The 14,294-nt window shown below is 40.7% G+C and overlaps 1 protein-coding gene across 1 annotated transcript in view; it reads right to left on the bottom strand.

Moving 5' to 3' along the window:
• ctnna2 (catenin (cadherin-associated protein), alpha 2) overlaps window positions 1-14,294 on the bottom strand; it is a 509,943-nt gene that overhangs the window by 259,101 nt on the left and 236,548 nt on the right. The window lies entirely within an intron of this gene.

Raw genomic sequence — 14,294 nt, 5'->3', positions numbered from 1 at the left:
CAACTCCAAGACCTGCTGTCTACCATCCTTTTAAGTAGGGCTTTTACATCCCTACCCTACACCCTTTCACACACATAATTCAGACTTTTTTCCCTGAATTCTAGCTGACAGTGCGTCTGTGCAATTCTTGCTCTTCCTTGCCTTGTTGCAATTTCATAAAGAAAGATTTGAAACAGAGAGGCTCTATGTGTCAAGTGAAGTGTCACGCAGGAAAAAAAAAACAAAAAAAAAACAGCAGGGTGACACTGCCTAAAATCATTGTGGCAGCTTCAAACATGTGTTTGTAACCGTGAAATGGAGCATAAAAAAGAAATCAAAACACATGCTGGATGCTATTCTCACCAAATAAATGTAACAAACACCATGAAAGGAACTTTCGGTTGACTAGGAAAATATTGGAAGTGACAACATCTGCTGACGGAACACAACTTCATTAGCATGTCTTTCGATGATAGCAAGATGACAGGTCACAAGAAATTGTTTTTCCCCCTCCTTCCCCCCCTTACTTCTATGTGCTGTGAATGCTGATTTTGGTGTCTTTCAGCGATTCCTTGAGCTTAGCTTTCATCAACGCTGGGCCGTCTGTCTGACTGACCTGTTTAAGAAAAGGTGAGTAGCATCACGTAGGGCCCAAGGCCAGTTCCACTAGAGAAGAAATGATTAAAGAGGTAGGGAGGAAGAGAGATCCACCAGCAAGCAGTCTGCAGCATCACTCCTCAGTTTCTTTCTCTCTGTCTCCACCTTTTAGTCACTAGTTCACACCTTCTTCCTAATACCTCTCTCAGCATCTTTCTATCCGCTGGTTAGATCTACAGAATCCCTTTCTTCATCATTTCTGCACCTCCTCTGACTCAACCCTTCCACCCTCGTCCTGTATTCTCCCTCCTTTGCTCAGATAGAAGCACAGATGGTTTTCTTTAGAGATTATCAAGTTTATTTAAGTGTGAATCTCGCCTTCTTTAAGCTGAATGTCAGAAAATGTGGAGAATGTTTTTTTAGATTTGGCCTTAGCAGAGTGTTCCAATGCAATATGTATATTTCCATATTCTGTATCATATATACCTATAGAGCAAATCGAGCGGGGAGAACCAGCGGGGCGTAAGTGGTGTTTGACCAACTTTACAGGACAAAACTATAAATTACCATATTTTTGTTCCTGACTTGATTTGAATCTTTAAAATTAAAACTGCTGTGGATGGGGGCCGCAGCAACATGTATTTCAGCCACTTAAAAAGACCCACTTAAAAAAAATATAATGTACAGTTAAATGATATTGGCTTTTTAGGTGTGACTTTTTTATGTGGCTAAAAAACTAACCTATTGAGGCTGCGTTGGATCAGACATTTTATTTCATGTACACGATGTGATTTTTTTTGCTACTTGGAAGTTAGTGTAAACTTTGTGATTCAGTCTCAGATGAAGCAGCTAGATCTAGTCAGTGGATTTGGATGAGGAGGAATAATGTCAGTTGGGGGCCAGCAGGGGGGACCTACTAAGCATGGTACATAACTCCTTGAGATCAGGTGGAGAGATCCACCAATCAGTCCTCTCAGGAGAAAATCTAGGAGGAGGAAGGTTATTTAAGTGTGGGAGTGGCCTATTTGAATCCGTTTTGTTTTGAGTCCATGCTGCAAGGTGAGTGTATTTGCTGATCCTGATCCTGTGAGTTTGTCTTCTCTATCTCCTTTAACTTTAGCTTATATTGGAATTATGCTATGTAGCGTGTGAAACAGAGTATGGTGAATGTGCTAGGAAAGGTAGTATCGGCACAGTTGCTACCTGGAGCTCGCATAAACGGAGCCTGGGTTTGTTGAAGGTGGCCGTGTTGGTTGGGCTGAGAAAGCCATGTGTAATGTGAGGGAAAGAAGGTTGTTGGGTTGGTGCAGGGAGCAGTGAGACCTGGCATTAGGGGAGTGTCTCCGGGACGCCAGAGATCACTGTTTAGCCTCCTGGAGGTGTCATGGGACCGTTGGTCTGTATAGTTAAGCCTTGCCATAATAGCTTATCATAGGGCTTAGAAGGTTATTCACTGAGCGCTGATCCTTTCTCAAGAGCACAAATTTCTTGCTACTTTGACAGTTAGTGAAAAAAAAAAACCTTGGCAGTGAGTAAGTGCACTTTTTGGCCCTAAATAGTTTGGTGCTTTCAGTGTTGAGTCTTTTGGGAGTTGATTTATAACTCTGGATTGGTTTAAAATTCCTAAGTACCCTAAAGAGCTTTCATTTCCTTTTTTTGCCCAAAATGTCACCCCTTGAAATATTCTATATGTATACTGAGGTATTAACAATAGTGCATACGCTCAACACTTCAATAAAGACAAATAAATCCAAGTCTCTTGGTTCAACAGACTACACAAGGTAGCTAGGAGCAGTATATCTCCAAGCAGCAACAAGAATTACTTAGGTCTATGTGTCATGGCTCAAAAGGGCAATAGAAATATTAATATAAACATAGTGCAAAGAAAAAACAACTGTTACAGTATAATATAGTAGTGCATAGGGATTTGCATAGGTTAGTCTGGGGCTTCTGAGCTTCACATTATTACAAGGAAGGCCAGTAGTTTGCTGTGTCACATCACACCATACCACCCTTGACTAAACATTGATTTTCAATATTTTCTACACTAATGCCTGTTGCAGTGCATATCACATGAGTCATATCGTGCTGATGGTTGCCTTTTGGAGGAGTTTCACTAAAGAAATAGTAGTACAAAGACAACCTCTAACAACTGGGTACAGTGCTGGATGACAAGGTGTGTTTTGAACCAGTGCAGAGGCCTTTTATCTTTTCATAAAAGAGATGGTGTCCTTTAATGTTTTACTAAAGTCTGCTGCTATTTTTTGTACATATGTTTCACTGAATAAGTTCTACTTCAATTTTGCTGTGTTAGTCATTGAACCGGGGCCATCTGCGCTCCTTAAATTTTCAGTACCCTGCCCAAGAAGGATAAAGAGAGGTAGCTTCAATTATAGAGATGATATAGAGTGATGTCTTAAGTAGATGTTGCAATAAGTTGAAATAACATATCAGGCAAAGTGTAAAATGAGATCATTTGGCTGAAGAAGTCTGAGTTGAAAGCTGTCAGTGGATATGATCACATCCAAAGATATTTTCTCTATCTTGACATCTCTGTATGTGTGGGTTTGTGCTTTCTATGGCACAAATGTCACTAGTTTGCTGCCAAAATCCAAGATTCAATGCAAACATCTTGAGAAACTACAAGTCTTTAAAAGTAGGATGCATTTTTTTAGCTCTCCAATAGTTCAAATTATTCAGGGGCAAACATAGCATTCTCCTTAACACAAGGTACAACGAGTAACACTTAATTTTGCACATTTGTTGGAGGCTTTACATGAAATCTTGTTGCTAGTTTCCTGGCATGTTTTCTAAAATTAGCCAGAGGGAAGGAGACAGTGATGGGAATCTAATTACATCCAACAGAATTTACTTATCAACACAGAGTGGCTATAAAAACCACAAACACTGCTATGGGTGATGACTGGAGATAGCCAAGGGTTGCAAAAAAGTTTCAAATAAAATAGATCTATAGGCACAGTGTCTGGGGACAGCGAGATTGTGGATCTTGTTATTCAAAAACAACAATCCATATCAGAGTGAGCATATACATATGGTAAGAGATGTCCCCTGGTTGCTCCTATTATCGCTGCAGCAAGCGAAGATGAAAGGCAGGGGGAAAAAAAGGAGGAAAACCTCTATGACAATGGTGCAAGTTGGCATTTCAGATTTGGGGAAAAGAACAAACATGCACATCAAGAGATAAAAACAAAAAGCAGGAAAAGGTTTGAGGAGTAGTCCCGGGTGGATCTAACATTGTATGGCATCAGAAAAATCTGAAAAGGAGGCATAAAGCCTAAACACAGGACCCCACATGAACACAGATGGTAAGGTAGATAGAACAGAGAATAAGGGGAGAAAACAAAAGATGAGGCAAAGGAGAGGATTTGAGTGAGAAAGGGAGAGGGAAAGATTTGAGACAGACACAGATAGGAGACAGAGATGAATGAGGCGAAGCTTTACAGAGAATGGTTGAGTATGGATCAGCTGATTGATTAATGTCACTTTTGGGGTATCAGAGAATATGGATGAGTGCAGGCTCTGAGGCCATTTGGTAGTCAAATGTAATGCGATTATCATGACACACCAATATATTACTGCAGTTTAAGCAGAACTATTGGTATAGTCAGGGAAAGGAGGAGAGTCAATTTCAATCAAGACGGGGAGTCTAAACTACGCCGGCCTGTCTAGCACATGTAACTTTGACAAATTGTGCGACATTTTTCGCAGACATGAGTGTAAAAACGTGAAAACAGTTCATTTACGAGCTGTTAATGAGGACTGACGTTTGATTTAGTCAGACTGTGTTCTATAGATGCTATCGTCAAAGCTGATAATTTTTTCAGCCTCAAAACACGACATATGACAGGTTGGAATTACCGAAGGAGCCTTTATTGCACGTGCACTCGCACATGGCCTCAGGCAACTCTTAAATACAGAAGATAAAGCTGACCTTAGATGAGTGCTGTGAAGATAAGGTATAAACAACAACAGCAGTTAGCTAAGTCAGCACTCAGCAGACCTTGGACAGTACTAGTTGGAGTGTCATCCACACTGAGGTGGAAGGAAAGGAAAAACAGAGAAAGATCGTCCAATTCAGGACCACTGGAGCATGGAGGAGGCTGTATGGAACAGCTTACATATGGCCCGATGGCCATATGGTTGTTTGCATGCCTGTGTGTGTGTGTGTGTGTGTGTGTGTGTGTGTGTGTGTGCATGTGTGAGTGAAACAGAGACAGGGAGAGACAGAGATGGGGCCTGGCTGTGTCCGTAAACTGCAAACATAAAGATTTCCAATGGATATCTAACATCTGAGTCGTTACAAAATCAGTGAACTGAAGCTTTATGTAAATGCTTACAAGAATGTTGCAAACCTAAAAAAAAAAAAAAAAAAGCTTACTGAGTTATTTTTCCCAGTAAATTGAAATGAATGAACAGTATTGTACCATATGTACTGTATGCATGTATATAATAATAGTAATTAATTTTATCTTTTATATCTTTTCTCTTTCCCCTTTCATTGTAAATCAGTAACCTTTATTAAGTTTTATGTTTTATTACTCTGTAAAGCACTTTAAATCGCCCTAGAGAATGAAATGTGCTACACAAATAAAGCTGCCTTGGAGATCCCATCATAAATAGCATTGTGGTTACATTGGCACAAAAAAATAGAATTACCGCTTTGCTGTTGTATGCCTCTGTGAACTAATGAAGCTTCACTTACAGTTTACAACCATGTCCGTGGAAGCATGGATGCTTCACATACATCTTCCCACCGGCAGCATAGACAATCTATACAATGAGCACCATTTCAAGGTGGGCACCCAAGAATAGTCACCAAGTCAATATCTGACCAAATGTCTCCCCCTCTGTTCCTGAGATATGATGCTGAATCATGGTTAGGAAAGTGTTGTTGTAGAACGTTATGATGTCAGAGTGAAGCGACGATCAGTCGCTCAAAACCAGAACCATTCCTCACACATCACACCTTTTTGGCTTCCCTATGTTGGCTTCCAGTCTCTTTTAGAATCCAAGTACTACAAAGTACTTTTCATCACATAAAAGGCTCTCAACGTTCTGTCACCGGAGTATATAACAGAGCGTCTCACACCTTACTGTCCAAACAGGCCCCTCAGGTCTGCCAGTCTGGGTCTTCTCACTGTTCCAGAGCCCAAGTTAAAATCAAAGAGTGATCGAGCCTTTTCAGTTCTTGCTCCTCGGCTTTGGAACAGCCTCCCACTGAGCATCAGATCAGCTGACTGATCACGTCTTTAAATCTCGTCTGAAAACTTACTTTTACAGAAAGGCCTTTCCTGACAGTGGATAGACTTTATAAGTGTATATGGTGGTGGAGGTGTATCACTTCAAGTTCACTTTTATTTATATAGCACATTTAAATACCTGTCACGGTCAGCCAAAGTGCTTTACAGTGCAGGAGTAAAAAAAATATACATATATAAAAATACATACATGCATATATCAATACGCACACACATACACCCATACTCCATATGTATATGCTTGTGTTTTCTTAGTATCGCTTTTGTATTTTCTTCACCTTGGAAAACACTTTGTGCTTTCAGCTCGAAAAATGCTCTCCAAATAAAGTTACTATTATTATTGTTATTATATAAAATGTCATCACTTCATTTTTCTCATTTTGTCATAATGAGCATATGAAATCTTAAGTTACCGCCACAAACATGCTTTGTGAGGTCACAATGACCTTGACCTTTGACCACCAAATTCTAATTAGTTCATTCTTGAGTCCAAACGGACATTTGTGTCAACTTTGAGACAGACTCTCTCGGGGCCGTCTTGAAATACTGCGTGGACAAGAATAAGATGGATGCAAGGTAACAATGACCCTGACCTGGGATCACCAAAATCTAATCAGTTTTTTGCTGAGCCCAAGCGAATGTTTTTCCACATTTGAAAAAAAACCCTCAAGGTTTTCTTAAGATATCAAGTTTACGAGAATGAAACAGACATGGTCACAAAGGCCGAGATCTTTGACCTGTGACCACCAAAAACTAATCAGTCCATTGCTGAGTCCAAGTGGCAGTTTGTGCCAAATTTGAAGAAATTCCCTGAAGCGTTCTTGAGATATCTCATTCACAAGAATGGGACAGAAGGACGTACGTTAGGACAACTCAAAAACATAATGCCTCTTACCATGACTATCGCCAGCATAGGGGCATAAAAAAAAATCATGCATGTAATTCTCTCTCCCGTTTGAAAGAATTTTGATTACTGCTGTAATGATTGTTGTAGCCAAACTTGTTTAAAATATTTACTTGTTGCATGGAGGCTTCAGAACCACTGAGATGAAAGACTTAATGTGTCACCATTATGTACTATAAATGACATACTTCCATTATTTTCCAAAGCAAATCAAAGTTTTTATTCTATTGTTTCCATTTATCAAATCAAACTAAAATAAAATATGTAAACATAAATACTACAGAAAATGGGGTACATCTCCTAGACATAAAATCTCTAATAATCATGTACGACAACTTTGAAACAGAACACATGTTAGAGGGGAAACGTAATGCTGAGTGAATTATGTTTGCTATTAACATCATAAGCAAACATTGCTAATTAACTTATTTGGCATTAAAATTTAACCAAAATCATGATCTTTCCCTCACGTTGACCAAAATGCTTTAGTTGACCTACGACGAGAGTTTGGACACAAATACGGGATTCTGGTGTCACAGTCCTGAGCTTGTCTGAACGCCTACCATCCACTCACACCATCTCCGTGTGAATACCATGCAAAACAAAAATCTGGTGTTTCATTAAACTAAAATCATTTTCTCTGAATATAATCCATATAGGGGCGGCACGGTGGTGTGGTGGTTAGCACTCTCGCCTCACAGCAAGAGAGTTGCCGGTTTGATCCCGAGCGTGGGAGCCCTTCTGTGCGGAGTTTGCATGTTCTCCCCGTGTCAGCGTGGGTTCTCCGGCTTCCTCCCACAGTCCAAAGACATGCAGATTGGGGACTAGGTTAATTGATAACTCTAAATTGTCCGTAGGTGTGAATGTGAGCGTGAATGGTTGTTTGTCTCTATGTGTCAGCCCTGCGATAGTCTGGCGACCTGTCCAGGGTGTACCCTGCCTCTCGCCCGATGTCAGCTGGGATAGGCTCCAGCCCCCCCGCGACCCTCAAGAGGATGAAGCAGTTAGAAGATGAATGAATGAATGAATAATCCATACAGCCATTATGTTATCTCAGCAACATCTTTATGATAACAACTTGGTACAATCTAAACATAATGTCTAGGAGACACTGTTGCATAGAGACAGAACTCTCATGTATAACATATGACTACATCCATTCTAGGGACCCTGGTGATGCCTTGTGTTGCCCTGTGGCAAACATACTGTACTGAGTCCTACAAGTCTATTTTATATAAATGCAGCATTTTATTTGTTCATGCATGCTGTCCTCATCAAGTGTCACTCCCTTGAATATGAACTTTGCTATAGGCTATGTACTTGTAAATACTCATCAAACTAATCCTCTGTGGAACAGGGCATTTGCTGGATTTGGCAGATTAGGGGAATTTGTGAAACTGTTGATAAAAGAAAAGTAAAATGCACTGGTGAGCGTATGGTCGTTGTTTGTGATGTTTGTGACGGGATAATGTGCCTTTGGCCAATGTCGACTGAGAGCAGTGTCGGCTTTGAACTGAAAGAGACTGAAATCGTTATGAAAGTGTTATGCCTGTCTTATGCTAACCTCATTAAATATAGTGTTTCCTTTGTGGTCGTGTCTCTGAGTGTATCTTCTGTGAGCACGACTTACAGTGTGACAGTACACATAAATAAATGATTAAACTCCTTTTTATGCATCAGTCATTTTGGGGGATGATGCTTTAGGATATGTGAACATGGCAGTATACAGTTGGGAACGTAGGTAGCTGCAGTTACTTAACACTGGGCCTATCTGTAGCCTTTAAAGATGTTGCATGATGCCCCTGCAAAATGTTTCTTGGCTACAGGCTAGGTGCTGACATGCCTGTTGGATTGCCTCTCCTGGGCTCTGTGAGTGAGGGGGCGATTCTTTCATTTGAAATACATTTTTAATATGTGTAGTGTGTCAAAAAAAAAAAAAAAAAAAAATTGCTATTTGTGTCTAGAGGGTTGATGTTTGAAAATTGAACATTTAGAACGAGATGTTATCTATTTCTTTTTTTTTTTATAGAGATCCTTTTACTTCAGTTGTTTCTTGCAGTGGGCTCTGAAAATGTCTTACAGTAGCCTAAGAGTTTTCGGGTGATATGGAAAAAAAAAAAAGTGGAAGGAAGGTGATTGGGTTTCACAGTGGGTGTTGGAATGGAGCGATCATGGTAGGAGAATCAGTTTTTCCAGTTTCGCACCTGTCCCTCTGGAGGGACTTAGAGAAACTCACAATTTCCATGACCTTGCCCCAAGCCTCTGAGGAAGGTCGTCACAGGTGTGTACAACTTTTTTCTCTTCTAAATCCCGTTATCATACTCTAAGTTTGTATCAATCTCTGTCTTTTCTTTCTCCCGCACAATACCTATTCTCCATATCCCTGTCTATTTAAAAGAGTGAAGCTATTATTGTCACTTGTGATGTGTGGTTTGGTGTGTTAAGCTTTTAAGCTGTTATGATGCTCGGCATTGCAGAAAAAAAAAAAAAAACAGGTAACAAGCTGAGATAGATTTCAAATACTATTCAGTCTCAGATATTTTTTTTTACCCTAACAAATGTAATGATCTGGATTTTCTGGTTGCATGGTGGGCTAATAACTCTCAGCTTTCTTTATGGGACAATAAAAAATATCTTCTCACTCAAATATATTGTTAGATGGAACATTTTTGTCCCCATGTTATTATTTATTGATTTGGAGAGGGAGAGACGGCGAGAGTGCGTGTGTGTCCAAATGCTGTGTCTAATCCCATACTGTGGCTAGCCCCAGTGGCCTCTCTTCTCTTCCAAGCCTAAATGGAACAGGTGAGGAGCCGGAGCCTCACGGGGCTGGCCTCACACCTCAGTGGTGCCCACACTTAAATTGGCTTCTTCTCCTGCTGTTCCACACCAGTAATTACCCTCCCCAGCCCCTGCCAGGAACAGGAGAATGAATGTAGACAAATAAACAAATAAATAGAATGCCTGAGGGGTAGAGTCACAGCACTTTGCACCCACTTGTTCCACTGTATAGAGGTATGGAAATTGGCGGGGCTGTGGGGGGTATCACAGCTGTTTGTGAGAATACACACGCGCATACGCATGCATGCATACACATGCACATTGTGGGTTTCATCTGAAAATGTTACAGTGTCATATAAAAGACAAAATATGATGTTTTGACAAAATACTTGGTGTGTATTTAACAGTTACTCCAGTTCGATACCTACGATTGATTGGCGGAAACACCACAAAGGCTTCACACTGCGTCTTGGCTGCACTTGTCTTGTCTTACGGCAGAAGTAACAGTAATCATCACTCTTTTTTTCTTTTTTTTTGCAAGGCGGGGGTTTTTAGGAAATGAGCATGAAAGCCTTTGTGTCTTTGCAGCTGTCAGGAGAGCGATATCTGAGATACCTGCTGTGCCCCGTGTCAGAACAACCCGAGTTAGAAACACATGACGGCTCATGTGTGTCCTCTTGCTTTGGGGCTGTCAACACAGCCCCTCTGTCTCTCAGGCTATCCATTTTCTCCCTTCAGAGTGTGCCATTAACTTGGACGGGCCGTGTTTAAAGGGCTTTGCCTACGATGTGACACCCTGTCAAAGGCTCTGAGATTATCTTTGTCACCTGCCTGTCTGTGACGGACCTGATGGCGTGCATGACAAAGTTGAGAAAGAAAACAGTAACAAAGAGGCAAAGCGAGAGGGAAAACTGATAGCTCCGACCAGTTCATAAACAAAAAAAGTGGGACCTGCATCCAAATGATCCACATCTAAACCTTTGGGTATAATTTTCAGATTATAGCATCGTGCTATGCAATATCAGAGAGCCATGGTTATGCGGGTTACATAACAAACATTTCTTAAAAATCTGTGCCATTGGTTTTGCATTAAGGTTTTTCATCACAAGCATATAAATCCTAGTTTTGTCCAAAAATTCAGATATGCCCTCTTGTCATTATTTTAACACTGCAGTCATAAACACAGAGAAGGAGGGTGGCAATTACTGAGATTCAAAAACAACTCATGTACACAAATTCTAACTAGGCCCATGATACCCCGAGACATGTAAACAAACAGCACAGCTGGATGTAAATTATTTCAGCTCTCACATCTTCAAATTTTTAGTTTAAATCTCTTGCCTGAAACAATAACAACAAGCCGGATAATCGTGTTTTAATCTGCCTTGTGTCCTGATGTCAGCAGATAATGATATTCATATTCATGGGTGTGTTGCGTTGACAAAAGCCTCCTGAATCGGGGTTTGCTCTGAAGCCTCAGGCTAACAATTCAGTGAGCTTGAGAAAGCTTGAAGGGAGAATCTGGCAGTGTTGCGGGGGATGGTAGGATGGGAGGGGTGGGGGAGGTGAAGGGGGGTGCTATGCCAATTTGAACCACCCGAGCTCCACAATCTGCCCATCCAGATTGCTCTTTGGACCCACTTCCATCTCAAAAGGGAAATAATATATCAGGTGGCAGTGGAAGATTGTGGGTTACTGTGTCCTAAGATTATACAACATATATGATGGTGAAATAAAATGAGATGAGGTCAGATAAAGTAAATGAGTTGATTTGAATTCAGAGACAATGAAGTTTACATCTACAGAGTTGAAAGACGAGACAAAACCATTTCTTTCTTTCATTACAGCAGGGTTAATGGAGAAATAACCTGGGATGCATGAGACATGCACAAGAACTTGTTTCGGTTCTTATTCCAAGTGGGCCTGACAATGAATGTCATTTGCTCTTGAATTCAGTGGTACAAAGGAAATCATTCAAAAATGTGATGTTGTAACCAAGAACGATGACAAGCAGGGCAACACATTCTGACTCCGACCTTGTCACATATCCAAGTTGGGTCATGGATTTTCCACATCAAGATACGACATGCATGGTACCCTGTGTGCGTTGGTTGTTAATGTTCTGGGACACCGTGTCAGGTTCTGCTTGTTTTTTTTTTCAAAATACACTTCCATTTTCACAAAGAATTTAACATTTACATACAGTCTCTTTCAAAATAAACGCACTACGTCAGTACAACACCACAAATTAATGCTTTTTTCCTTCCACAACACGTGGTTATGATTTGCCAACACACATGCGGTTGGGTTTCGGAAGAAAGAACAGGCTTTGGCTCTACAATAGTACGGGAAGCAAACACTACCCTCCCAGGTGAAGGTCTATGGTTGTTGTGACCAGCCGCGAATCACACTGATGTGAAAGGATGGCTTTTTTCAACAGTATCTGACGGCGGAAGTCACTGCCCAACCGCTGGATTTCGACAACTTCCAAGTGAGACCGAGTTGAGTGGGGCTGTATGAGATACTCATTGACAGTCAGTGTATCTACTTCAGTACGTGGCGTTCTCCGCTTGCCCAGTTTGGAGAAGCAGGCAGGAGTTCCAACACAGAAGTTAACCGATGTACCGCTGTGAATGGGGGTTAGCAGCTAAATGTATTTTAGCCATCTATTAAACAGCCAACAAAAAAAAGAAAAGAAATCAATATCAGCCTTATTGGATGCTAAACTGACAATATTTGACCGCTTCACCTTGCCGTCAGACAACCCTGTCCTTTGGAACTATGATTTCAAAACCGAACCTCCTTCTTCCTACTTCTGCATTCGTATAAGCACAACTGTGCCACACACTGTATTATACCGCAGGACAGCTTTTTGGGTCAGATTTTCAACGATTTATAGAGGTGGCAAAAAATACATGGAAATAAAAAAACTAGCAACTTAGACAGCAATGACCAAATGCCGTTATGAACCAGAGTATACAGAAGAAGAACTTTTGCAGAGAAAGACTGAATGGGCCGAAGGAGAGGGCTGTCTGACATCAAGCTAAAGTAGTGAAAATATTTTCAAGATATCACCCACTTGAACTGATATTGATGGTTTTGGGTGGGTCTTTTTTAAGTGGCTGAAATACATTTTGCTGCTAAGCCCCATGAACAGCAGTGCAATGCTTAGCTTCCGTGTTGGTCGTCCTTGCCAACTGACATTTATAAGTAATACACAGACTATAGATAGGAACTTCATGCAATCCCACTTCAAAAAATCCAAACCATCCCTTTAACAATAGTGTAAAAAGCTGGACAAGCTTGTCCTGTTCTAGACTCTATCTAGACAAGAACATGTAGAAACTGTGACAGTACAAACCAAATATAGTGCCTGTGTGAACCTTAGAAATGTTTTTAACACTACTTCAAATAATCAAAAACGTACATGTATCTGTCACACTGCAGTTTGAATAAATAACTTAATAAATAAAACACCCACAGAGTTTTTTGTGATGTCCTGTGGCTTAAGCCACCACTCCACCCGTACTTCTGAGAATGAGTAACACTCACCCCCTGCAGACTTTACAAGTTGTTAAAACAAAAAGAAAAAGGAGCTGCTTTTTCCTTGGCAGTGGGCAGCGGCTCTGAATTTCAGTTTCAGTGGCTCATGTACAGTAACAACCCTGTCTCTTAAAAATTATGTTTATGTACAGACCAGTGTTTTGAAAAACATAATGCCCGGCTGAATTAAATGTTGTTCATTACCATATCTGGCAAGTTACAAAAATGTTGTTGCAGTAAAATGTTGTTTGAAAACATTCATTCATTTTCTGCCAAAATATCCAGCCTTGCGATACAATAACCACTACAGCATTATCAAACTTTTTATGGGTGTTTAGGCACCCACAGCTTTTTGGTGAAGGTCAGGGAAAGATAACTGTCTCGATTTCATAACAGAAAAAGTCCACAGTGACTCGAGGCACAAGACGAGATGTGTTTATTAACAGTCAACCAAAACCACAATCTTTTTCTAACCTGAACCATTTGTTCCATCAAACCACAGATGGGACTCAGGATGGGCTGATGTCACGTTCCTGTGCTTTGTACGCCCACCATCCGTCCAAACCACCTCCCCGCAGCTCTAATCAGTACAAAACTGTAGCACCTCATTCACTCAAAAAACATTTCCAACTGAAGGCAGCATTTTAATCTCTTCAAGGGATACTTGAAGATTTTCCACCATTTTCCACCAGCTTTGTATCATAACAAAATGGGTACAATATGCAAATGAACTATGGTAAACTTCCCTATGGCTTACCAGCCACCAGATGTCTGGCTGGCTCCAGGGCCGTTGCTCGAACTACAGATTGTACTTCCTCATTTGTGTGCACCCACTGCCACCAAGGACACAAAGTCAGAGAGTCGCATCATAACATATTTCAGCTTACTGTTTAACTGTTAAGCAGGATTTATACTTCTGTGTCATATTGACGCCGTACCTTTGGCGTAGGCTCTGTGTCAACATAAAGCCTACGCTGTACTTTACGCTGTAGCCTGATGTGCACCTCCCCAGAAATGTAACTACGTGCTGCAGTGACACAGACCTGTCTATATTCATGTCATTTTCCTCAGTGGAAACGAAGTTTGCATTTACTTTGATTTCACGGATAAGAAACAATACATTTTGAAGGCAAATAAGCCGAAAAATAGCGTTTTAAGTCCTGTGTGTGATTTATCCTGACTTAATATGAGTAGAGGAAATCTCTGCTCAA

Source organism: Epinephelus fuscoguttatus, linkage group LG3 (genome assembly GCF_011397635.1).
Source record: "Epinephelus fuscoguttatus linkage group LG3, E.fuscoguttatus.final_Chr_v1".
NCBI classification, from domain to species: Eukaryota; Metazoa; Chordata; class Actinopteri; order Perciformes; family Serranidae; genus Epinephelus; species Epinephelus fuscoguttatus.
The sequence above is the reverse complement of the archived record's forward strand: the minus strand, read 5'-3'. Positions and strand labels throughout refer to the sequence as shown.